General features: G+C 44.3%; 1 protein-coding gene across 20 annotated transcripts in view; it reads left to right on the top strand.

The window, feature by feature from the left end:
* Positions 1–1040: 1040 nt before the first annotated feature.
* The window catches only part of BBX (BBX high mobility group box domain containing), a 153104-nt gene continuing 129800 nt past the window's right edge, over positions 1041–24344 (top strand). For 6 of the 20 annotated variants that reach the window (XM_048293775.1, XM_048293773.1, XM_048293769.1 and 3 more), the window contains exons 1-2: positions 3170–3327; positions 4834–4906. The gene's annotated coding sequence lies outside the window, so the exon portion shown is untranslated. Of the gene's footprint in view, positions 1061–1481; positions 1574–2014; positions 2138–2399; positions 2421–3169; positions 3328–4225; positions 4372–4833; positions 4907–18119; positions 18210–24344 lie in introns of those variants that run through there. The other 14 variants (XM_048293772.1, XM_048293771.1, XM_048293765.1 and 11 more) reach the window with 13 other exon arrangements.

Genomic DNA, 24344 nt, shown 5'->3' with positions numbered 1-24344 from the left:
TTATTCAGACATAAGAAGTATTATTTCATGGTTATTTAACATAATTCTGCCATACTGAAAAAAGGGGGTGGGGAATGAAAGAAGAGTAGACAAGCCATGTGAAGATGCTGAAATTAACCATATCACAATGGAAAGAAGCTCAGGACTGAGAACATATGGAATAAACTCTGCAACATCCTTGGATGTGAAAAGCCATCGTGAAACACAAACATTGCTCTCTTACTGGAAAAAAAAAAAAGTACATTTCCATTGTTATTTTAACTATTATTTCTTCAGACCTTTTTTTTTTTTTAATGACAATTGCTGACTGGAAGTCAGCATCCCACCTAGAGACACTGCCATACAAAATATTAGTTCTTCCTGACCCTAAGAATAAATGCCACGTGTCTTCTGCTTAAAAACCATCAAGGTCCCATGTTGCATATATTCAAGCCCTTGCGAACATTAATACGCAGGGTCAGTGTACATCACACTGTGTTTGATTTCTGTAGTGGAAGGGAGCTTCTCCCAAAAAGTTAGACTACATTTCCAACACCCGTCAGCACAATCGCCAGGCAGCCACGCAAAAGCTGTTGGCCTCACACAGTCGCTTTGTGCCTATCAGCCCGTGAGCCACAGAAATTCTCAAATGAATTTCACATCCACGTTGTTTGGTACGGTCCGCGAGGTGCAGGGCAGAGGACCGGCCGGACACGGAGCGTGGCGCAGACCCCAGCGTTATACTCGGCTAGTTCTGCCAGCCGAGCTGTCTTTACGGGAAGCCGATGTGAAGCCGGCCGTGCTGTCGATGCTGGCCCGGTGAGGGCCTCTCCGCCACGCCTGGGCGAGGATTCCTACGGCAGCGGGCACCGCCCGGAGCTCCTGCGCATCCCCGCGCGGCGCCGCTGCCCGAGCCCCCCTCTCCCGCTCAGGGGGCAGCGCCGGCCCGGCCCGTCCGCCCGCGGGGGTGGCTCCCCGTGTTTACTGCCCCAGCAGGGGCTGCGCGGATGCGCTGTTGCCTCCCGCAACTTCTGGCTCGCCGTGCTGTGGCCTCTGAATGAAACTCGCCCAACTCGGCCGAGTAAGTTATCGGGGGGATGCTCGGGGTGTGCCGGGCCGGGCCGGGCCAAGCCGAGCCCGCACCCCCCTGCCCCGCGGCGCTGCCCAGGGCAGGCGTAGTTTACTCTCGCGGCGCTGCCCGGGCGGCCAATGGACAGCGGCTGCCGGCGTTGTGGTCGGCACGGCTCTGCGCTGCCCCGGGCAGCCCCCGCTCCCTGCCCCACTCCGGCACCGCCGCCGGGGGCTCCGCGAACCCTGCGAGGGGCAGCGCGGCGATCTTTGTGTGAGTGTGTGCGGGGAGTGTGTGCGCCGGCAGCTCCCTCGCGGGCCGCGGGTGTAACGGCAACGCTGAGTGGCCGGCGGGCCCGTCGCTCAGCGCGCCGGCCAATGGCGGGGCGTCTTATATCGCGGGGAGTGTTGTGGCGCTGCCCGGGTTGCATGGCTCTGTGTGGAGCCGCGTTCCGCGGGCGCCGAGGCGGAGGGGCTGCGCTGCGAGCCGCGTCCGGCCCAGCGGCGCGGTGCGCACCCCGCCGAGGTGAGTGCCCCCGCCCGCCGACCCGCATCGGGCGGGCGGAGATGAGCAGCGGCAGGCAGGGAGGGAGACAGAGAGCGAGAGAGATAGGGAGAGGGGTGCCCTCGCCCCACACTTTACCCTCCGCGCCCCAGCGACGGGGCAGCCCCCCGCGCCCCTCCTGCGGCGCTGGCGGACGAGGAGGTGCGGAGCTTCCCCTGCCCGGCGCGGCGGCTGCTGCGGCTCCCAGTCACTTTTCCTCCCTCTTGCCAGCCCTGCCTTCGTTTTGAAAGTTTGGGCAGCGGAGGACGGGTGGGTTGGTGTCGCCAGCCCTCCTCCCGGCCGGGAGGGCAGGGGTGACTTGGGGGTGTTTGACGGGGAGGGGGCCAAGTGGATCGCGGAACAGCGCAGGGCATTTAAAACACCAGCGAGCCGAGCCCGAGAGGCGGCGGGGGTAGGCCAGCCAGTGCCAGGCTGCGTTTGAAACCAGGCACCTCTCGCCGCCACAGAGAGAGGCAAGAGCAGCGGCGGAGAGAGGAAGGGGAAGGAGGGCGAGGAGGAGGAGGGATGGCCACCGGCCGCCGCTCGGTGCGTGCCTCCGGGGGGACTTGACAGGGAAATCGCGGCAGACAGAAACGAAACTTCATCCCGAGGGGCGGCGAGGCGCGGGGGAGAGTGCGCGGATCGGTATCGGCTGCCGCCGGCCTGGGGGGCTCCGCGCCGCCGCCGCCGCGAGAAAGGGCGGGGGGGCATATAAAACCAGAGAGGGGGAAGCAGCCGATCCAGCGGCCGCACGGGGAGCAGGAGGAAAAACCCCGGCGCCGACCCCGACAACAACAGCGGCGGCCGGGCTCGGCCGGAGAGTTGGGCTGTGCGTTTTCCGGTAGTCATCGGCGATGCACCCGGGGCGGCGGCGGCCCCGGTGGGCAGCGGGGGGGCGGGCGGCCGGCCCTGCCGGAGTTTCGCGTGGATGCGGGATTATGTTGTGTCAATAAGTTTAAGGTGGAGAGGGAGAAAGGGAGGGAGGAAGGCGGGCGGGGGCCGGGGGGAGGCGGTGGCAGGCCTCGGCCGCACGAAGTCCTATTTCTGAAGGTAAGTTGTGACATTGGGTGGTCGCGATGACAGAAAACTTGGCGAGGGGCGCCTTGGGGAGGGGGCGGCCGCCTCGGGGGGGCCTCTCCCGGCCGCCGGGAGCCGGATGGGTGCTCGGCTGTTATTTGCTGCTGCGAGATCGGGTCGCTGGTAAATTACAGAAAGCAGCCCTCCTCCTCCTCCTCCCCCCGCTCCCCGCCAGGCGCTTCGCTCTTCCTCCTCTCGGGTTTATTTGCAATGTATGAAACTTGCATGGCTGTGAGGAGAGCCGATCCAGTGTGGGTTTGCGAGGAGGAGGAGGAGGACGGGGAAGGAAGGGTTGGAGGCAGGGGAAAAGGAGGCAGTCGCGTTAATCCCGGGCGCCGCACGGCAGCAGGTTTGCGTTAGGAATATCGGTGGCAGCCCGCTGCCGCCGCTGAATGAGGAAGGTAAAACGAAGCGATGCGAGAGCCGCCGAGGCGACATGCACGGCGGCGGGGCGAGAGGCACCGGCAGGCGGCTGCCCGCCCCCTCCCTCCCTGCCTGCTGCCTCCTCCCTCCCTCCCCGCCGGGGCGGGGAAGGACCGTGCCCGGGTCTCCCCCGCTCGCCGCCAGCCGAGCTGGGGGGCCGCGGGGCTTTAACCGTGTGCGGGGCGGATTCGCCACTTTTTCCGGGGGAGGCCCGCGGTTAAAAGTTTTCTGCGGAGGTGAGTATGTGCGGGGAGGCCGGGGCGCCGCCAGGCCGGCGGTGGTCACTCGGGCCTGGGGCGCCGAAACCATTGCCCGTCCTGCTGGTGACACGTCCAAGTCCCGCAGCCCGGCGGGGCGGCGGAGGGGCCCGGCTCGGCCGCCGGGGCAGGGACGGGGTGCCGGTCTCCATGTGGGCTCTCCCGGCGGTGGCACCTCCTCCCCGGTGGCAGCGGCGGCGGCAGCAGCGGGATCATCGCCCGGGCCCGCGGGGAGGAGGAGGGGAGCAGCAGGGAGGTGTTTGCTGCCAGCCTGCCTCGCCGGAGCCCGCCGGGGAGGGCAGCTGGGAGGGCCGGGGAGCCCCCCGCGCCCCCTCTCCGCGCCGCCGCCCCTTCCCTGCGCGCCCGCCCGCCCCCAAAGGTGTTGTGCAGACTTTTCCCCCGGGAGGGTGAGATTTATGCGCTGCATTATTGCTCCTCTCCTCCCCCCTCAAAGCAAGATGGACTCTCTCTTCTCTCTCACTCACTCACTCTCTCCCTCTCTCTCGTTCTCTCCCCCTCTCCCTGTGTCTTGTCAGCCTTCAAGATCGACATTTTGTAACTAGGATGCAAACTTGATGGTGACCGGGGGCGGGGGGCGCGGTGGGGGAGACGGGAAAACCCTGGGTCACGGCGGTCTTTCTCCATATTTAATACCTTTTCTTTCCACCCCACCCCGGAGCCCGGATTCCGGTGGCCCTACACTTTGCACGGGCGGGGGTGGGCGGAGGGCGGGCGGCGGCTGCGAGCGCCGCTCCCCCCGCGGCGGCCGGGGGTCGCTCCCCGCGGGCTGCGGTGGCGGAGGGGCGGCTGGGCGGCCGCAGCGCTCCGGGCGGCTCGGCCGGGCTCTGCCGGGGGGCAGCGGGCATTACCTGAAACTGTGCTCCAGCCTTGCAGCCTTCGTCCGTCGCTCTGTCTGTCTCTCTTCCCGGGTGGATCTCGTACTTGCGGTCTGGCGGCTTATTCTTGTTGTTAATTTTTGCGTTGTTTGGCTTGTCCACGCGCGGGGATTGATCGCTCACTTGTGTAAGTTCCCGGGGGTTATTGTTATGTATGCCTCCTTGCAGATGGTGGTCAACTTTCTGTCTTTTATTTTGATAATACATGCAAGTATTACTGTGTGTGCATGTAAATAATTACGTGATGCATCCCTGTGTGTATGTATATGTGTCTGTGCACGCTCATAAACATGCATCCGTGTGAGAGAGACAGACAGAGGAAAAATTACCCACCCTGCTGATGCACACTCAGATTATTTGCTCCATTTGCCCCCTCCTAATGCCCTTCAAAGACACGGTGCAGCTTTTGTTTGCTCCTTACGGTTTCCTGTGACTGTCATCTCGTTTTAATGACAACTTAGCTGAGGTGGGGGTGAGGAGGAAGCAAGTTTCAAGTTTTGGGATCTCTCCTCTTGTTGGTGATGTGGTGAGTTGCAATATTGTAAAATCATGGTGTGCTGATGATGTGCCTTTATTTGATACTTTATAGGTCACTATCACATGACAAAGGGTTTGAGACAGCTTCATCTTCGTCTGTCTGTAATTTCCATTTGCCTTCCTGGGTAAGTATGTAAACTGTACACATGGAAAAAGAACTTGGTTCTTGTTGATAAGACAGTGTTTCTCGTGCTGCCACTTTTTATGAGGAAGATGCTTGTTCTGGTTTTAGTACTTCAGAAGACATGTCTTCTCCAGGTGCTAATAGCAGTTGCTAGAATACAAAGTTTGTATGTAGAGGTGCATCCAAATAACCTGAGAGTTAAGAGGCTGTGCATATTCAGAGCTCTCTTCACTTATTTTTTTTTCTTGTGTTTTTCTTTCCCTTAAAACTTTGTAAAGATAATCAGCTGACTGACTTAGGGCAAAAGTTTTAAACCAGAGTAACATTAGAATATGCAAAGTGCAACACACAGGTCAAAAATTTAATGAGCGTGTAAAGCCCTTTTAAAATTCAGTGGTAGAAAACTATGAGAATAAAAACTGAACAGGTAATTAGAAAACTCGGGAGGTCAAGAATCAGTGAGAAGTTTAGCAGAACTGTAATGCCGCTGCAACAGGAGTTTGTTCACTTTTAACATGTAAACTGAGAGCTAATTAGAATTCCATCCATGCTCTTTCTGTGTTACTGTTTTTTCTTTTGGCATTGATGAATGCAGATACCAATCAATTTGGAAGATGTGTCTTTGTGGCTAATTTACTGGTATTCCTAAGCTTTCAGGTACATAACAATGGTTTTTTTTAATCTGCATGCTGGGAAAAGTTATGATAACTTTTGAAGGGTTTGACACCTTTTAAGCTGAAGTGGTAGTTTAAAGAAGAGGTTCTAAATTTTTGGGGTCACATTCATAGATGACATAAAATGAGTGGCACTTGGAGCACTTCTCATACGATTGCTCGTGGTGTCACTGACCTGCGTTTCGCCCAAAATAGGAAGTGGGAGGTAGCATTTCTTTTTGGCACTATTCTGTACATAATTAAAAACAAGACAACACAAGTATTTGGGGTAAGCTTAGTACTCATAAATGCAAATGATCAGTAACATACTCTTGATCTTTTGCAGGCAGTGTATAGCAGACTTAAGATAGGTGATGGTTCCAAACATGCTGACTCGAAGGGGGCTGTTGGGAGCAGCTGTTCTGGTGTGATGCTATGACCACAGAGCTAGTGTTAAGGCTGGGATAATGACAGTGGGCAGTTGGTTTGAAGGGAGTATTCTACTGTTCTCCAGTTCCTGCAGATTTACACCCAAATTTCAGGTTTTTGGATTTTGTGTGCAGTGTGATTGGTATGTGTAGGTGTCAGAGTATATACACCAAGTTCAATTACTGAAATTCTTCATGACAGACTAGTTGCATAGAAGAATATTGCTTTTGGTTTTATGGCATTACTGACAAGGATCGTGTTCTGTGAAGAGTAATTGGTGCAATAATTTTTTCCAAGTGAAAACAGGTTTGGAAATTCAAAACTGGCAGATAGGGTTCAAAATGTTGATCAGGGCTGAATACAAATGTACTAATTTCTGAATTTAATTTTCTGTTTTCGGGTAAGAGTCAGATGAGAGTTCTGCAAGTGCTAAGGACATTTTCTTTATTTCGAGTAATAGTAAAGGATACTGAACAAGAATAGCTCAGAGACCTTGACTCAGGTCTTGAGTCACTATCTGGTTTTTAGTTTTGTTCTGAAGTCTTTTGGATGCACAGAATGTTGATCTGGCAGTGAAGTGGTGATCCTAATCTTCCCACACTTGGAGAGGAGCGGACCTTGGTTTTGTGCATAGTGCTAAATGTATGTCAAGCCTGATGTTGAACTGGCTTGAACAAAGAAAAGGGTAGGGTATCTTTTTTACAAAAAATGTGTAATAGGAGTTTTAGAGGAGAAGAAGAAATGCATTTCCTTGTAGCTTAAAAAAAAGGCAATAAAAATAATGTGCCTAGTTAAGGTGAGAATAGAGATTTCATTAGATTTTTCCATGACTTGAAATCTCCATTTGCTTTAGGGAGCTTTTATTTTGGTAAAAGGGAAGATTTCTTTTATTACACAGTTACCACATTCATGAATGGATTTTAGTAATTCAGTCTTGATGTACAGGAGTTCTGGTCTTGCTTGGTGAGTGCCAGTGCAGGGCTGGTGTGTCACAAGATAGAAGGTGATGAGCTGCTTTAGCAAGGGGTCTTGTGGATGCTTCAAAAACTGGCCCATGCTCTCAAAAGTTTTTTGCGCACTACTGTCCCTCTTGGCACAGCAAGCTGATAAGCCATGTCAAGCAGGCACGTAATTTAGCAGAAACGTAGCTGGTTTCTGTGTGGAGGTAAACTCAGAATAGTTAAGAAGCTTGCACTTGACACTTTGGAGTTTTTTGGGGGCTACTTGCTGTAAGCCCATTGCCTGCAAAACTTCCATTGGCTTCAGCAGGAGGTCTATTTAGGAAAGGAGTGTAGGAGTGATGGTGAGAGGAATTTGTCCGTGTTTATTTTTCCCTTAAAGGAAGAAAACCTTTCTCTTTTATAGCTGTTGTGTGAATAATTAAAGATATTAAATGTCAGTTTTCCACATAAAATATCAGAGGTAATCACGCAATTATTTTATAACTAATATTTTTCCTGTTCATCCAGAATGCTCTTAATACACTTTGTTCATAAATTAGTGGTTCCATAGCTGGTGATCCTGTAAGCATGTGAATATCTTGAAGCAGATGACAAGTCTTGTTAAAATCACTGATACGATTGCTCACATTCAGAGCTGAAAGTTTTTCCAGGTTGCTGCCGCTTGTGGTCTGTGGGCTGAGGAAGCACAGCGCCTCTGGAGCTCATGAACATGGCGTTAGGCAGGGCAGTCTTCCAGCAGAGAGCTGGGGAAAGAGTGGTGTGAAGAGAGGAGATCTTGACCAAGTGAGCTGGTATGAGTTGCTCTTCCACCACGTGTGGTGGTGGAAAAAGTGCAGGTAAGGTAGATGAGACCTGTGGTGTGCAAGGCTCTGCTGTGGTGTGAAGTTTGTAAATGTACCTGCAATGAAATGTGGACACCTGTAGTGTACAGATCCCCCTCTTTATCTGAAGGCAGCTCCTTGGTGGAGGAAGATACTATAAATTAAAATTGGAACCGAACTGAAACACTGATTTTTGAGTGTGTTGCAGGCTGTCTCTGAGCTCTGGCAAGTGATGTAGTCAAAACCAGAGGCGCTTTCCAAATTTTGGACCCAAGTCGGACTTCCTGTGCCTTGTTGTGGGGGATGGCCTGCTGTGGCCACCGGTGGAATCAGCAGCACTGCTATGGCCTGCTGGTGGCTTCCAAGGTCTTTACCTTTGGAAGCATAGCCATATGTCCCTTTGTCAGAGTGACAGTACTTCCCTGTATCATTAAATCATATGGCGCCCATATATTGGGACAGTTTTCATGAGTGATTTAAGTTTTTCAAAGCAGTAAAGATACTGTTGCGCCTTACTGTAAACTTACTAATAATTTATGTTTTCATTATTACTTAGGGGTCTATAAAGATGGAACAAACTTCTAATCATACGTATTTCAAAATACTCTTGAGTAGAAATAGGTAGAAGTCATCCTGCTGACTTCTGTCGTATTATTTCTTTTCTTTCTCCCTTTCCTGGGGTATTACTTCCAGAAGCTTTTTCGTTTTGTTTAATGTCAAAAGATTATTAGGGCTTACTTCCTTTTTATTATTTTGTTCTGTTGTTTTAAGATCAGTAATGATACAGTGTGTCTGTCTGAAAGCAGTGGGATGAGTGTGGTACTGGTGGACATGGGAATTTCACAAAAGACTCCCTAGAGCTGTCACCCTTCTTGATAGTTTCAGAAGGGGTAAGATCTGAACCAGCATAAGGATTACTCTGACTTTAAGAATGGCTTGATGGGCTGCTGTTCTGCATTGCTTGAAAAAGTAAAAAGCACATACTGTTCTCGCAATAATAGTGACATTATTAATAATTGGCAGTTGTAGGCCTTGCCTTATTTATGTGCTTCTGTCCTGTCTGGTGAAGTACACAAGCCGTGCTGTAATCACACACCTCAAGATCAGGAACAATCATTTTTTTCCCCTGTTTTAGGCATCTGAGATAAAAAGCTGTGAAGGAGCGTAGGCTTGCCTGCAGTCACTTAGCAGGTTAGCATTAGGAGGGAATGGAATAAAATCTACATCTGACTCCTTAGTTTTGTGTCCTTTCCTTCGGTGTGTGCTACTGCTCTGAAGCTTTCTTAGTAAGAGCCTGTCTTGAGATGTGAGTAGTCTCACTGAATTCTGTGCCACTTGGACATCTTTTGCTAATACTCCACTTTCATTCATAATGCTGCTTCAAACAAAAAAAATCCCACCTTCAGAATGTTGTGATGTTACTGACTTAGTTTGGTTGTATTTATTGACAAGACAGTGTAAAGTATGAGGAGAGCTTACTTAAGAGGTTTTGCCAGTAAACACGTTATTTAAATTGCTGTTTATGGCAGTATTTATTACCCTTATTTATTTAATACTAACTTCGTAAAGTTAATGCAAGGAATAAAATGATTCTTCATAGCGAGGTTTTTAAAATGTGATTCATGTGAAATAGTTCCTCACAATTAAATTATTTTTTTGTATTCATAATCTAATGCAAAATTACAACTGATTTTCTTATAAAACATGGAATGGAGCGAAGCAACTACTTTGGCACTCTGGCAGTATTGTGATGAGTAGGGTAACTTGCTTACTGAACTTTAATTTCTAGGGCCAGTAAACATATGTAAGATTTTCAGATTTGCTGTTTACTGGTGTTTTGTTACTTCAAGTAGAAATTTGATGTAAAAATCGGAGTCGTATTTGAGGAGTAAAGCACACTTGGCTTAATGCCTGGGTGTAGACCTATTAATAGTATTCTCACAATGGTAGCAGCATTTTATTATTTCTAATATTTATAAATTTGATTACGTGAAAGATGAATCAACAAAGAGGAAGAGCATGGTTTTGACACTTTCAGTGTTTGTACTTTTTCCTTTATAGCACACAAATGCGTAATGTAATAGCAAGTCCTTATGAGCGTGGACAATTCAGCATGTGAAAATAAGCTAGCTTCAGGCATATCTGAGTACAAAGAAACCTAGTACAACCAAATTTCAATTTTTAGCAAGGGGGAGAAAAGTTAACAGGATTTTATGAGAGTACACTAAGAAAATCAGTTGCTTAGGAAGCATGGAATTTTTATTGTCAGAAATCTTCCACGTGGGTGTCTCTATATAAGAGATTTTATAAAATGTAGCAAATGCTGAAAGTAAGAAGCAGCATTTTATTGACCCTTAATGTCACAGAGCCTCATTCAGCAAAGATAAAAATAATTCAGTGGACTTGCACAACATGGGATCTAGGGAACTTAATGCAAGTGGAATCTGTCTTGACAAGAAGCTTATCAAGTCCTGTCTACACCGTCCCTTTTTGAGGGAAAGTAGGAAGGTGTCTTCCCTCTGGCTGTGGGGTGTTCTGTTTGGGGTTTTATGATATTTTCTTTCTGAAAGGCATTATGTGTGTAGCAAATTGTCTGCTTTGAGACATTGTGGAGCCCCCCTGTGTTCCTGGCTGTGGGATCCCTCTCCCCTTAAACAGGTATAGCAACAGGAAGATTTCTGCCACCTGCGCTCCAGGGAGGGGCTTCATCCTGTGCTTCTGAAACCCAGAGGTCCCCGTGACAGGGTCAGGCACACGCATTAAAGGCCTGCTCTGCAGGATTCAACTGAGGAGGTCCTGTGCTACTGGTGAGCTGGGTGAAGGATTGGTGACTGTACTATGCTGCTGAGTGTCAGGCAGTGCTTCAGTGCTTGATGGCTTTCAGCCAATACCTTTCACTTCTTTCCCCAATATGTTTTTTCTGCTGGCTACATAAGGACTTCTAAACTTAAGCCTTGTTAGAAGTTGTCTGTCTTTCTGTTTTGAGTATTTGTTTTTCATTTGTACTCATGCCTTGCACAGATAAGAGTTACCCAGCAATGGCAGTGGGGAAAGCATGTCACACAGTAATAGTTAGGACTGTCTCTCTGGCAGTAGAATAGTGCATTTTCCCTCCGCAGCCTGTGTGTTCTTCTATGCAACAAATAATTCTGAGTTTTTGTTTTTGTATGCGAGAGAATGCATTGTTTCGTGGCTGTCAAAGCAATATTTAAAAGTGACTTCATGAGAAATTTGGAGGCGAAGCTGGACAGAGAAATCATTAGGTGAGAATGGAAGGGGAGTGAGGGAGGACTTGATTTCTTACCTCATTTCATCCTCTTCAGTGTGAAGTAACTCTGTTAAAATTACTGCAGCTGAAACATTATTTTCAGCAATAAAATCTGGCCGTGAAAGTTGGAAGGAACTGAGGTTTTCTTTGTCAGGTTGATGAAAAAGCCATTTTTGTGGTTGGCCGTGTTTGGGTTTGCTTTCCCTAAGTGGTGGTCTTTGAGCCACATCCTGCCTACAGTGAACTGAAGTTAGCAACATCATGCTGACTTACGGGGTGAAGTACAGGTACATTAATTTGTCTTGACCTAATGGCTGAAGAGCCCAATCCTGCAGTTACAGCTGTGCAGGTGGATTCCTGAACAAAACGCCAGAACCAGACCTGCATCAGCAATGTGCACCCATTTGCAGGTTTGCTGGCTGAAGTTCCTGGTGGCCTGTAATTCCTCAGGAAAGCTGCAAGTTTCACATTTTTCTTAATTACTGATGTGCAGATAGTCCTGCCAGTGTCGTGCACCTGTTGTACTCAGTGTTCAGCTCACAAGCTTACAGGCCATCCCTGACCTGATGGTGAGCCATGGAGAAAGAGCAGGGAATAGAGAGAGACATTGCTGAACCATGCCGAGTTCCTGTAAGTGAGAAGAGGGTGGAAGAGCGTGAAGTGTGAGAATGCCATTTGGTAGATGATAAGTCTTCTGGCACGTAAGCCATTTTGTTCAAGTATGTTTTGCTTCCCAAGTTGGCTGTCTGGCTAGGGAAAGAAAGCATTCTGATGTACTGCGAAGTGATGGTCAGAGATGATAGATTTGGAAAGAAGTAGCATTTACACAGCCACTGTGTTGGTAAATCTGGCTTCAGGTGTTCTTTCTCTTTGCAAAAGGTTTCTTTATATCCGAATTTCATGTTGAATAGTGTAAACTTCCTGCCTGGCTCATTTCTAATCAGTGAGTGCTCCATGCCACAAACTTGTGAGTTTCAGGGTTTAGCTCTTGTTTGAAAATGTGTGTAATTCTTTTTCTTTTTTAAGTTTCTTTATTTGTATTCCCTTTAATTTGTTTGAGATGCTCTTTCATACATTGTGTTAAAGATCAATCATCAAGTACTCATAATGTATTTTGAAACAAGTATGCAAAATTGCAGCATGATCCTGCACTGATTACAGAACTATAGCATATGAATTAATAAGAAAATAAAAACAGCATAATTAATTTCCAGCTGCTTTTGGAGAAACAGAGGTGTTTATAAGGGGAAATTTGGTGTGTGCAAATTAGAAGAATGACAAAGCTGGTAGCAAATATATTAATGCAGGCAATTATTCACAATTTACTTCCTCTGTTGTATTGATTAAAAATGTGTTTTAGTGCTGAAAGAGTAAGCAGAAGCTCTGGTGCCATTCTTTTAAAACTGTTGGTCTAAATAAAGAGTACAAGTGTCAGAAGTAGAGCAAGGGAAGGAAGTTTTAAACTTTATTTCTTAGCATAGAAGACCTTCAATAAGGGAAGTGAATGACAGAAAACTAAGTGTAATGGTTGAATTTGTCCATTTCTCATTACTATGAGATTTCCATTAATATGAGAGAATTGCTTCTGTGTGTGTGTAAAACAATTTTTGAGTGTTAAGTATTTTCCTTGCATCTCTTGTATGTGGTTGTGCTCATCTGTCTTGCCACAGCACTGTGTACCAAAGCAGCAGGGGGTAAATAAAGTCCATGGTTAAAAGTGACCCAGGCAAAAATCTTGCATGGTGGGGACCCTCACCATCGTTTAGTCGTTCAGGGTCCTTTGGAGGAAGCTGTGGAAGGGATCTGGATACTCAGTTGCAGATTTTGAAATCACTCGATTTGCTGCTGCTCCGGGCTGGCCTGTTGTTCAGGTGAGAGCTCCAAACAAAGCTTTGCGTCTGTGTGCCTGTGAAGTCTTCTTGGTTTTTCATCAGTGAAGGAAGATCCTGCCCTCCTGAGAGATCCGTGTAGAGGAAATGGATTATTTATTTATATAGTGAAGTGGACTCTCGAGGATGTCCCTGTCGAGCTTTCTGTTTCACTGCGCCATGTGCTGATGGGGCCGAAGTGAGTGAGAGGACGCTGGAGTGCAGGGAGGGAAGCACCTGAGGAAACTGACCAGATAACTGTGTTTTGTCTAAGAAGTGTTCCGCTGGTTTCTCTGCCATGGCTGATCTGGTTTCTGCGTGCAGTCTTGCTTTCCTGGATGGACCCACAGGGCTGCGTTTGCCGTTTACTGTTATTCTTCACAGAAAGAGGGAAGTCAAAACGGGAGGTGAGGCTGTCATCACAAACATCTCCATGCAATAGGTTACATGAGAGAAGGGCACAATTCAGGTCTACGGTGGGGACAGTACGTGTTTCTCTTATTCAAGGATCCTAAAGGGAAAAAAAAAATCTTTGAGTGGGGGATGGTGTTTTGTGGAGCTCTAACAGGCTTTGCAGAGATTGAGGCAGGGCTGAAGGAGAGAGTGGGGGCAGGCATGTTGGAAGCAGGGAGGGTTTTATGCCTCGTATTCCTGGCCCTTGTGAGCCCCTATGTATGTACGCTCACGTGTCTGCTGCCTTGAATTCCAGTTACACCTACTGAACTGATTTAAATCAGGATTTTGGTCAATAAACACTTGGTTTAAATTGGTGCTTGTAATCTCATTTTGCTTTGGTATTTTTGTTTTTTCAGAAGCAGTCTCTATTGGTAGACAATCATTAAAATACGTTGCTAAATATAGCCTTTACACTAAATTAGGCACTACTTTTTTTGTTGTTTGAGAGCATGCACTGTATGCCTGCACACTTTCTAAGTGATTTCATGGCCTATGTGCATTTATCTAGATTACAACAGTTAAGAAAGTTTTTATTTAGGACATGATAAATTATGCCTTTTTTAAATTATGGCCTTTAAAAATGTCCTACTTAATAAAATCACACTCATGCACAAACACACAAGTAGATGCAAATAGAGTTTGCACTTAAAGTAAAAGTAAAGTATTATCCCTAATAAGGTAACTGATTCTTCTTAACCAAATGCAAGCTTTTAGAACCAGTAGAACTCAAACTTCTTTGTTTTCTCAAATGAGAGGGAAAACAAATGATCTTACTTTTTCAATTCCCAGTTAGTTTCCCAGCTTTACAGGACATGCCATTAAGTGACATATGAAGCAAAGACTCTGCAGATGCAATGGAAGGTACTAGTTTCAGGTAACTTAGTTCTAAACCTAATACTTGTTCTTCGTACTTCAAGGAAGACTTCCCTGTTGAGTATTTGAGCTTTGTTTACAGTTTTGACATCAAACATTTGCAATTTATTTTCATTTAATATAAATGGAGTTACATAATATTACAGTAGACTTTAACATTGGTTCGTAATAATTTAAAGGCAAATTGCAATTAGGTATTTTTTTGTTAAAATACATCTAGCAACAATAGCATCTAAAATGTGGATATGATTTCTTTGTTCAGAAAGAGTTCATTTGTAACAATGTCTGTTTCTGTTAAGCGGAATATATATTTTTTAGATGACTTTAGCATCTATTATCCAGTTCCTATTTTTAATAGCAGATGCCTTGGGCAGTATCTTCTGCCATTAGGGAATGCAGAGTAGCTCACTAGGTAACACTGTGGCCATATTAATATTCATTTTTTGTTGTGGGTGCTAGACTCTTCTGTAGCTTCTAAAGAATAGAGATCAACAGATCTCTGTTTACACAGATACTATTTACACAGATAATGTACTTAACATTAAAAAAAATAATTATTTAAAAATTGCTGTTACAAGCTTTCCTTTTGACTAAGTGGCATGTGAATGTGACTTTAATGGTTGAGGGGGTACTTCACAGCATGCATGAAGGAATCTAGCACTGCTGGTGAGAGAAAGCAAAACATGAAACCAAGTTGTTCCTGGATGCTGCATGTATTGCTAATGTATTAGATGGAAAAGAAATAAGGAAAAAAATTGGTATATATGCCATAGCAACTCTGTGCCTGACAGGAATTCTAACCCCCACCCTACCAAAATATTAATAGCATCTGAGCAGTCAAAGAGCTTGATAACATGTATTGACTCTGCAGCTCCACTTGTTTTTTCTGCAGCAGGGGAACTGTATAGCAATATTTGTGACCATTAAGGAATGCAGAGTTAGAGTTCAGGTAGGAGAAGGGTTGTGCTCAGAAATGCAGAGTGTGCCTGAGGCCTGATAGTACAGTTACACAAACTGTGTACAAATTCAGTTTTGCCCCTGCCACCCAAAAAGGAGGAGTTACACACTTCAAGAAGTGGTTTTATGGCCTTCACTCCCTAGGTGCAAACATAGGTTTCATGGTCCTGTCTTTGTCCTGTTTTTCTATATTCTTTTGTATGAATGTATAGGGTATTCAAAGTCTCAGCAGTAATTGTGTCTAGTATAACTAAATATGAAAAGATAAGATTAGAAAGCTGAATAGAAATCAGAAGAAAATTGAAGCAAAGGTCAAAATGCTATTGCAGGTTGCAAATGTATAAAATGGTCAATTTTTATAAAGAAATAAAAAGAAAACCTTCCTTAAAAAAATGAAATGGGAAAATTACTATTTCTTACTCTTAAGAGAGCAAGCCAAAGTAAGATGAATCACTCATCCTGAAAGGGTCGTCATTTTCATTTTCACTATGTTTGATTCAAGATCAGTAAGAAAATATAGTAGTCACATATTTAGGCAACTTTTTTAATAGGAGCTATTTATTGCTGAAGCATTCAGGTTTTTAACTGCCCTAAAACAATTAGCTGTTGTTTAACATAAGGATTTCAGGAGAATGCTTTGCTTCTCACCCTCTGTGCTGCTCTTGTGGCACCCCACCTGGAGAACTGCGTCCAGCTCTGGGATCCCCAGTAAAATAAAGGCATGGACCTGTTGGAGCAAGTCCAGAGGAGGGCCATGCAGTTGATCAGAGGGCTGCAGCACCTGTCCTATGAGGATAGGCAGAGGGAGTTGGAATTTTTCAACTTGGAGAAGACATGGCTCCGGGAGGACCTCCTAGCAGCCTTCCAGTACCTCATGTGGCCTATGAGAGAGATGGAGAGGGACTTTTCACAAGAGCAGGTAGTGACAGGACAAGGGGGAATGGCTTCAAACTGAAAGAGAGTAGATTTAGATTAGATATTAGGAAGAAATTCTTTACTGTGATGGGACAGCTGCACAGGCTGCCCAGAGAAGTTGTGGCTGCCCCATCCCTGGAAGTGTTCAAGGCGAGGCTGGATGGGGCTTGAGCGACCTGGTCTAGTGGAAGGTGTCCCTGCCCATGGCTGAGGAGTTCAAATTAGGTCATCTTTAAGATTCCTTCCAACCCAGACCATTCTGTGATTCTACAATGTGTCTGATTTTATAATTATTGCATTTTCATAGGATTCAATTATTCTTGTCCTAACTTGCTTCTTCCCCCCACATTCCCCCTTAGACATGTGAAATGTTGAGGCTTTCCTTCCTTTCAGAAAATAAGTATTGGAGCCAAGATTTTATCAGGAGAATTGGTATCTTTGACAGTGTTCTGTCTGAAATGTCTCAGAGAAACCTGTTACTCTGCATATGCTTAGCAATGTTTTCCTGCTAGGTTACATTGAAATGGGCTACTGGTCAGGCTAAAAAATCTGGATGTAAAATTCACTTTGGTCTGAAATCAGAATTGATGTGAGCTTCTGTAATTCCACTGAGGCTGCTGAACAGAATTTGGTTGTGTTAGTCTGGGGGATTGTGGCAAAACTGGCTAGGAGCAGTGTGTGTTTAAAACATGGCTGTAACTACATCAGTAGCACTTGATCAGAAGAATGAGACACCCTCAATCCTTTTTATTTTTTGCTGGAGGGCAGGGGAAGAGGTGGCAGTTGGTGATGGTGGTGGTGGTGTCCCATCACTGCAGTTAAAACTTGCTTTTTTCCCTTTCTTTGGAGAGTTAGTCAGATAGATTAACTTAGTGAAATAATCAACCAGCAGTCCATATTTAGATGATGGGCCAGTTTTTTTTTTTTTTGGAACAGTTTTAAACTGAGGAACCAGAAGCATTTCTGCTAGTGCTGAACCGAAGTAGTGTCTCTGCCAAGCAGTCTGCTTTCATGGTGGCCCTAGCCAAGCATAGAGGGAGTGGAAAAGCAGGTGCACTGTTTTAGCCTGAGCACTCCCAAGTTTGTGTAAGGTAAACCGCAGAGGAATGTCCTTTGCAAAGTATCATACATGTTACGCACTGTCTGCAAAACAGACTTTGTCACTTCCCCGAGTACTGCTTCTCCCACACACCAAAAGTGATGGGGGCAGCTTACCATATGTGTGATTCCCCCATCTCCCATCCAAAAAGGAGCTATACTGTTGCCCCGGAGCTGCACCCCATTAGGTGTAATCACTGTCATGCTGAGTTCAGTGAGAACTTTGTTATAGACTTCAATGGAAATAAATTTTGACTTGCAAGAAAATCTTCATGGATCTCACTGAAGTTTCTTGAAGGATCATCTGTACTTTACCAGTATAATGATGCTGGTGATTGGCGTGAATTTCCCAGTTTTACAAATGTGATTGAAATGTGCAGTAGCCTTAGAATAAAGGTAGAGTATGCCATGACTTCCTTTTCAGCTATGGAGACCAAATAAAGCAGTTTCTCCACTTACAAACTTGGAATGGTTATGGCTTCTTCCTGTGTAAAGTGTTGTGCAGTCTCTGAAAGAAAAACTTGGTAGTGAGTAGCAGGGCAGAAAGTTGAGAAGAGTCATCCACAGTTGTTAGTTGGGGTTTTTTGTTAGCCCTGTCATAGGGTAAAATGGCAGTTGCATTAACTGTAGTTGTGTTATAATACTTGGGGAAAATTTTACACTGAGGCTCAGTTTTGTTTGATTATGAAGATCTAGAAAAAGATAGCCTGCTTCTTTCTCTGGAGAGAATCTCAGGTTCATCCTACCAGAGAATCAAAACAATTCACTTTCTAAACAGATGTATAAACAAAATCTTTTAAGAGTGTGTGTTGTAGAACACAGTTAGTATTGTCATTTATATATAACTTATTTTGTTAAACAGCATGTTTTTAGGGTATAATAACACTTTGCTCTTCTGTTGTGTGCTTTTGCAGGAATCAACTAACTACATTTTACAAACATTTCAGAACCAGTGTTCCCCACCTCCATTTTGCAGATGGCAGAATAGACTCAGGGATGTTCAGGTAAGACCAGATGACTGGTGGCAGAATAAAGTACAGAATTCACAAACTTCCTGCAAGTTTTTACATGACTCTTAAACTTACTATACCAACTACCTCTTTGTTACTCAAATACCTGCCCTATGCACATTACTTTCCCATATTGGAAGGTGAAAAAATGGTGGTGAACTGTTACCTGTCGATTTGTAGATTACTGGTTAGGTAACTGTGATCTTACAGACTTGAGAAATCTGTTAGCATCCAAGTTCAGTTGAGGATTCTTCTTCCACATCTAAGAGCTTGTGCCGCCTGATAGGAAAATATCCTTGCAGGTCAGAGCTTTTGGGCCTGGTCTTTTGTTCTTCCACACCAAGGTCTCTTCTTAATGCAATGCTATGTGAATATTGCCATCTGTTCTTCCTAATTCTCTGAAAATGACTTTTTCAAAGATGCATAGGCATGTTTTGTTTGTTGTACAAGATGTGTGAAGGTGATAGAAACATATTTATGCTGGTTCTAAGAATGTGCTAAAATGTCCTATTGCTCAGAAGGACTTCATAAAGTCAGGCTTTGTCTCTACCTACATATTTCAATGTGTTCAGCTCTTCAGCCAGAGCTTCTTGCTCTAAGGATTGACACAAGTGGCTTGGAAGGAGGTCAGCATTGTGGCAGTGTGGGGTTTTGTGGGGTACTTTGTAATTCAGGTCCCAAGTTGGAACTTGTAGTTTCATATTAGGTCAGTAACAAGCAAACCTAGTGACTGTCTTTCAGAGCAGATTAGACTGAGAATCCGTGGATCTTGTGCTTTTGTTTCTTAGGCTAGTACAGTTAGAACTGTGGCCTTGTGTGCACCTAGGGTTTTAAATAACTTCTGTTTTCTCAGTTGGTACACAGTCTTGATCATACAAGAATCTGATTTACAGAAAATTCTTAATATCTTCTGTTCACCTATCTGTATGCTATACTGTGAATCTGTAGATCCCAAGGGAGTTATCCCCCATCCTTGCTCTACAGTTCCAGCCAGCACTGGTTTTTAAACTGCTGACCTTTTTTTAAATGTGAACAAACGTGCATCTTTTGGACTGAGTTTTTTCCTCTGTTGGGCTTATCCTTAGGACGGGGGTGTTGCAGAGTTTTTATCTGAGAGAGATGAGAAACATATTTTTATTCTAGTAATTCTGTCTGCAAGAAAAAACCCCAAAACAATTGAAAAACGAATTCTAAAAAAGAACCCCAACAAAATAAAAAAAATGGGAAAACAGCCTGTAGATTTTAAGGAGCTTGGCCTGAAGAATGTTGGTCCTGCTTGTCGTCCAAAGAACTGATTTTTATTTCACAAATACAGAAGTTATTTGTTTCATTCATTTTTAAGAATTGTGCTTCAGTTGTGGAGAGCACAAAGATCTTTATATTCTTGATTATTTTAGGGCCCATTACTGCAATGCCTCTGTCATAGCTGTCTCCTTGAGCTACTGCAGTTGCAGAATTGAAGCTGTACATGCAGCTAATCTTACAGGGGCCTGATCCTGCTCTGAGATATTTTGGCACAGATTCTTGGGCACGTGCACAGTTCTGGGTAAGCTCTTGTGGCTTGGCATCAGTGAAACAATGGTGAAGATGGATCTGATTGTGTATTCTGGTTTATGAATCAGCAAGGTTCCTCTTGGAAATCTCATAAAGCAGGCTATGTACAGAAGTTTGTAAGTTCTGTGACCTGGGTGATTTTTAGAGGTGTTTCTCAAGAAATAAGACAATTAGATTCAGAACTTTTCCTCATTTCTCCTTAAAATGTAAGGCTAAATAGTTGACAGTGAGAGTAGATCAATAAGAATATAGATAAAATAAAAAACAGGAGTAAGTGGCCCAGTAGTGTTTGTTTTGTTTTGTGGGTTTTTGTTTGTTTTTAAATACTTCTTTCTCCAGTAAGTACATGAATAAAGTAATTAATTTATATAACTTCTTGGAAAGTTCCCTCAACAAAAGTTGGCAAAAGTCAAATAATGTTTTTGTAGAAAAATAAATATTCTGAGAAAATGTAAAACAAATCTTATCCTGACATCTTGGGAGTAGTAGTCTCAGATGGGAACCAGGCTCAAGCCATGTCGTGACTCTTCCTTGACCTGGACCAGATGTTTCTGTCTCCTTGGAGAACTCACAACTTCAAGCAAAGTTAATGCTGGTCAGTTTTTGCTGCTGGTGTTCAGAATACTGTGCAATACTTTGAGGAAGAACTGAAAAATCATCAGGTACTTTCCAGTCTGCTGCTGCTTGGGAATCCTGTTTTGTCAGGTCGAACTGAGCTACACTTACCAAAGAGAGGATGTCTAGTCAGGGTATGAGAAGTGTGTTTATGCTTCCACTGGTTTCAAAGCATCCTGAAGAATAAGGTACTAGCTCAACACTCTGGTACTGCAATTAGACTGCCATGGATATGTGGACATGCAGAAAGTTAACTCAGAGATCTTCCTGCTGGATTAGTAACACTGCAGAATATAGGAGTAGTAGAGAAATAAAATGAAAATAAAAAGATATGGCAGGATATGATTCACTTGCATCAAGTGAAATTTCTTACCAGGTCCTAGTATTTACTTCTTATGCTTTATGTTGTTATTGAGACCTGCAGTGGGTGTTGGATCTCATCCATTCTGTTGCTAGAGCATGCTATTTCTTTTTCTCTGTAGCCAAGGACTGAAGGTGGCTCTTAGATACATGTCTGCAGTTACAGTGAGACTGACATAACATCAGGGCACTCCAGAGCAGGGAAAAATCTGAAGCAAATAAGCTGTGGGTAAGGAGGTGTTTGTACTCCGAACACCCACAGTGAGGTAGAGAATAGTGGTGCATGTCCTGTCCTTGCAAGGTGCTGCCTCTTTTGGGGTCAGGTAGAATATGCCCTGCAGTTCTGATTCCCTCATGATCCAGACTGCTGACTCTTCTAGAGCTCCCTACCAGTTTGTCTGTCTGGATTTCCTGTAGTGGAGATTAGGATGGGTAAGGACAGCTGTGAGAGGAACATTTTGGTGCCTTCCAGACAGTCAGGACACAGACATACCTCAGTCTGGGAGAGATTCTCAGTGCTGGAACAGAGGTGTGGTCAGAGATTGTCATGGACACCTATGAGCTTTGCCTTGTAACTTAATTGTGTGGCTACTAGGACCTTAAGAATATATTAAGAAGAGATGAGGGGTTGTGTGTGAGGGAATATGATGGCTGTCAGAGACAACCTCACTTCTGAAGTTACAAGGGAAGCTAGTGAGATCCTGAAACTTTTTATTTAAGACATACAATTTATGTTCCTTAGGTATGCTGTGCCAGTTGATTCATAGCCTGACATTTTGTTACTGTTTCAGTCTTGAGCAAAAATTCATTCTGTTTATGGATTAGAAAAAAGACTATCTTGCTGTGTTTCCTTTGGCTGGGGATCTGTAATTATTGTTCTTGTGTCCATTTATGAACTACCAAGGCCTTTAGTAGAGATGATTTGCTTTTGACATCAGGAAGAACTGTTCCTGTTTCAAGTGTGTTGACAGTTTTTTCTCTAGCAGAAGGAAGTTCCAAGGAGTTAAGTTTGCTGCAGTTGGCATCAAGTACACAGCATGATAGATCTCCCCAGTTCACTGAAGCAGTTGTGGGATGATGGAGGGGGAAGAAGTGCTCCCTAACTGCTCTTGCATTTTTGTGCATCTGTAACAAAACACTCGAGTCCAAGAATTGACAGGAGCAGGTTCATTGAGGCTGTTGATCAGCCTTCATGGAGTCGCATCATCTGCAATCTTCTGTGCTCTTTCAGTTTTGATATCTGGAGCAGCAGAGTTTTGGCTTAAACAAAAAGAGAACCTCATCCCTTTCCAGTGATTGCAGCTGCTGTGGTCTTTTGTGTCTCCACGAAGTAGGTGTGACAAGTTACCTGTCAGAGGGGCAGTAGACAACATGTAAGACCCAAGGATGAGGATCCATGCGTCTTCACCTTCTTGTTACTATGGTGAAAAAGTTTTTCCATTCCAATTGTCTTACTCTTCTTTGGAGAACTTGAATCATTCATTAAGTTGGCCATATATGATAGAGGTGGAGATGGATGAGGAGAGGAAAAACATAAAACAAGAAGTCAAATTGGAGTTTAAAAGTAAATACATGGAATCAGATCTTTTGGGAGAACTAGACGTTATCACCATATTAAAAGTTAAGCGTATGCATAATTCTTATGAGACTGAGGTTATTATTTGGTTTCAAAATTGCACTGGAATGCAAGGATTTTCAGTCTAAATTTGGATTATTTCTGTGTAGAATCTCTTTCAAATATGTGAAATTTGCTAGTGGTGACAAGTATTTGATCATAATGTTATTTTAAACTTGGACGCATCAGCTTCCAAAACTTGGGATTCTTGACAGATATTTAAATATTTAAAACACCCTCCATAAGATTACTAAATCCAGCAGTTCAACTATATAAACAATGCTAGGGATAATGAACCAGAAAATATTCAAAATGGCATACCCTCTCCATAAATATTTCTCTCTTATTTTAACATTCACCAGGGTGAATCACAAGAAAAGTAACTCCCCAATGTTAATTTTTTTTTTTAACTCACTAGTTTACTGATGATCCAAGCTTTCAGGGAAACCCATGAAGTCCCACAAGGTGGCAGGAGCTAACTGTTCTATACTAGACCGCTACATGGTCTGAAGGAAAATAAAGGTAACTTATTTTAAAGTTATATATATATATATATATATATAAAACTTATTTTAAAGGTAACTGATTTTGCTAGTGGTATGCATTCAGATCATAAGCCAGTTAGGCCAAAATTTCAAAACCCCACCTATGTGTTTCTTAAACTTCTGAATAATTTTGGCAAATGAAGAAGGTTCTGTCCTCAAGAATCTTACTTCCAGCCAGAAAATTCAAGCTTTCTTACTTTGTCAACAAAACAGAACCTTTATTTTCAGTAGATGGTGGTAATTTGCTTATAATGTGCACTGTCACTGTGAATGGAGAACAGGGGTAAATCCATTCAGGAACTTCATGGTGTAGGAGGTTCACAGTTTAACAAACTGGCAGTGAGCATCTCTAACTTGCAAACTTATGTTGACTCTGTGGTAATGCTGATCATGAGGTGGGACACAGGGCTGAGGAGCTGCCGAAGTGAAGGAATTCTTTGCTGCTTCAGTGAGGCTGAATAGATACGTGGAAACTGAAGAATCAAAATGTCATTAAAAGTGTTGGGGGATTATTGGCAATAATTGAAGTAGCTTATCCTAACTAGTGAGACTGTGTTGGCTAGTATATTTATTTTTTTTCTTTTCCCAGCGCCCCAGTCTTTATTTAGGCTGCTGGAGTTCTTGTTGCACTTTCTTGCTTTTGTTTTCATGTACCTGCTGATGGTCAGCACTTCCCTGAAACATTCTGTGAAAGATGTAAAGCACTGCAAAAGAGCAAGGGAGTTAATCAAGTATGTCTCCTCAAAAGCATGATTTGAGACCTGTGGTTATATCCCCATGCTTGCTTAACCTTGCACTTTGAGTTCCAAGTCTGATTTTTGAAAAATCTCTCTGGCCTGCCTTAGAAATCCATGGACTTGAGGGTTTTAGTTGGCAGAAGTAACACTGAAAGAAGCAGTAATAAGATGAAGTGATTATCTCTGATTCAGTGGACCACAAAGTGTTGGTTTGAGACTTGTGAATCTCTTTGATTTGTGTTACAAGATTTTACTTTAAATCAGCTAATGTTCATTTTTGGGTTTTTTGAATGAGAGGACAAATATGTGTATTAGCCAGGTATCTTTGGGAACATGAACACTGCTGTTCATGTGGACAGACAATCCAATTCAGTAAGACTAAGGTGAAACTGAGATTAGGTAGCTTTCTTAATCAGTAGACAGATACTAGGAGTAAAAATAATTCAACTCTCATAAGAAATTTAAGTTTTTTCCATGCCTCTTCATGTCAATTACTTGTCATGATGTAGGAAAAGATTCTAAGCCTGTGTTATGGGGATATCTGTAATAGCTGCATAAGGTGAATGAAGTGAAAATCCTTCTATGCATGTATGTGAAATAGTATTGATGGAAGGAACTTGCTACACAATTGATTTTAAACGTTCTTGATTTACAGAACTGTTGCACTAGTGTGTGTTGTCCAGTAAATTACCTACACCCCACT

The sequence above is a fragment of the Corvus hawaiiensis genome, chromosome 2, assembly GCF_020740725.1.
Source record: "Corvus hawaiiensis isolate bCorHaw1 chromosome 2, bCorHaw1.pri.cur, whole genome shotgun sequence".
NCBI classification, from domain to species: Eukaryota; Metazoa; Chordata; class Aves; order Passeriformes; family Corvidae; genus Corvus; species Corvus hawaiiensis.
Note: the sequence above shows the minus strand (reverse complement) of the source record. Positions and strands in the feature narration are given on the sequence as shown.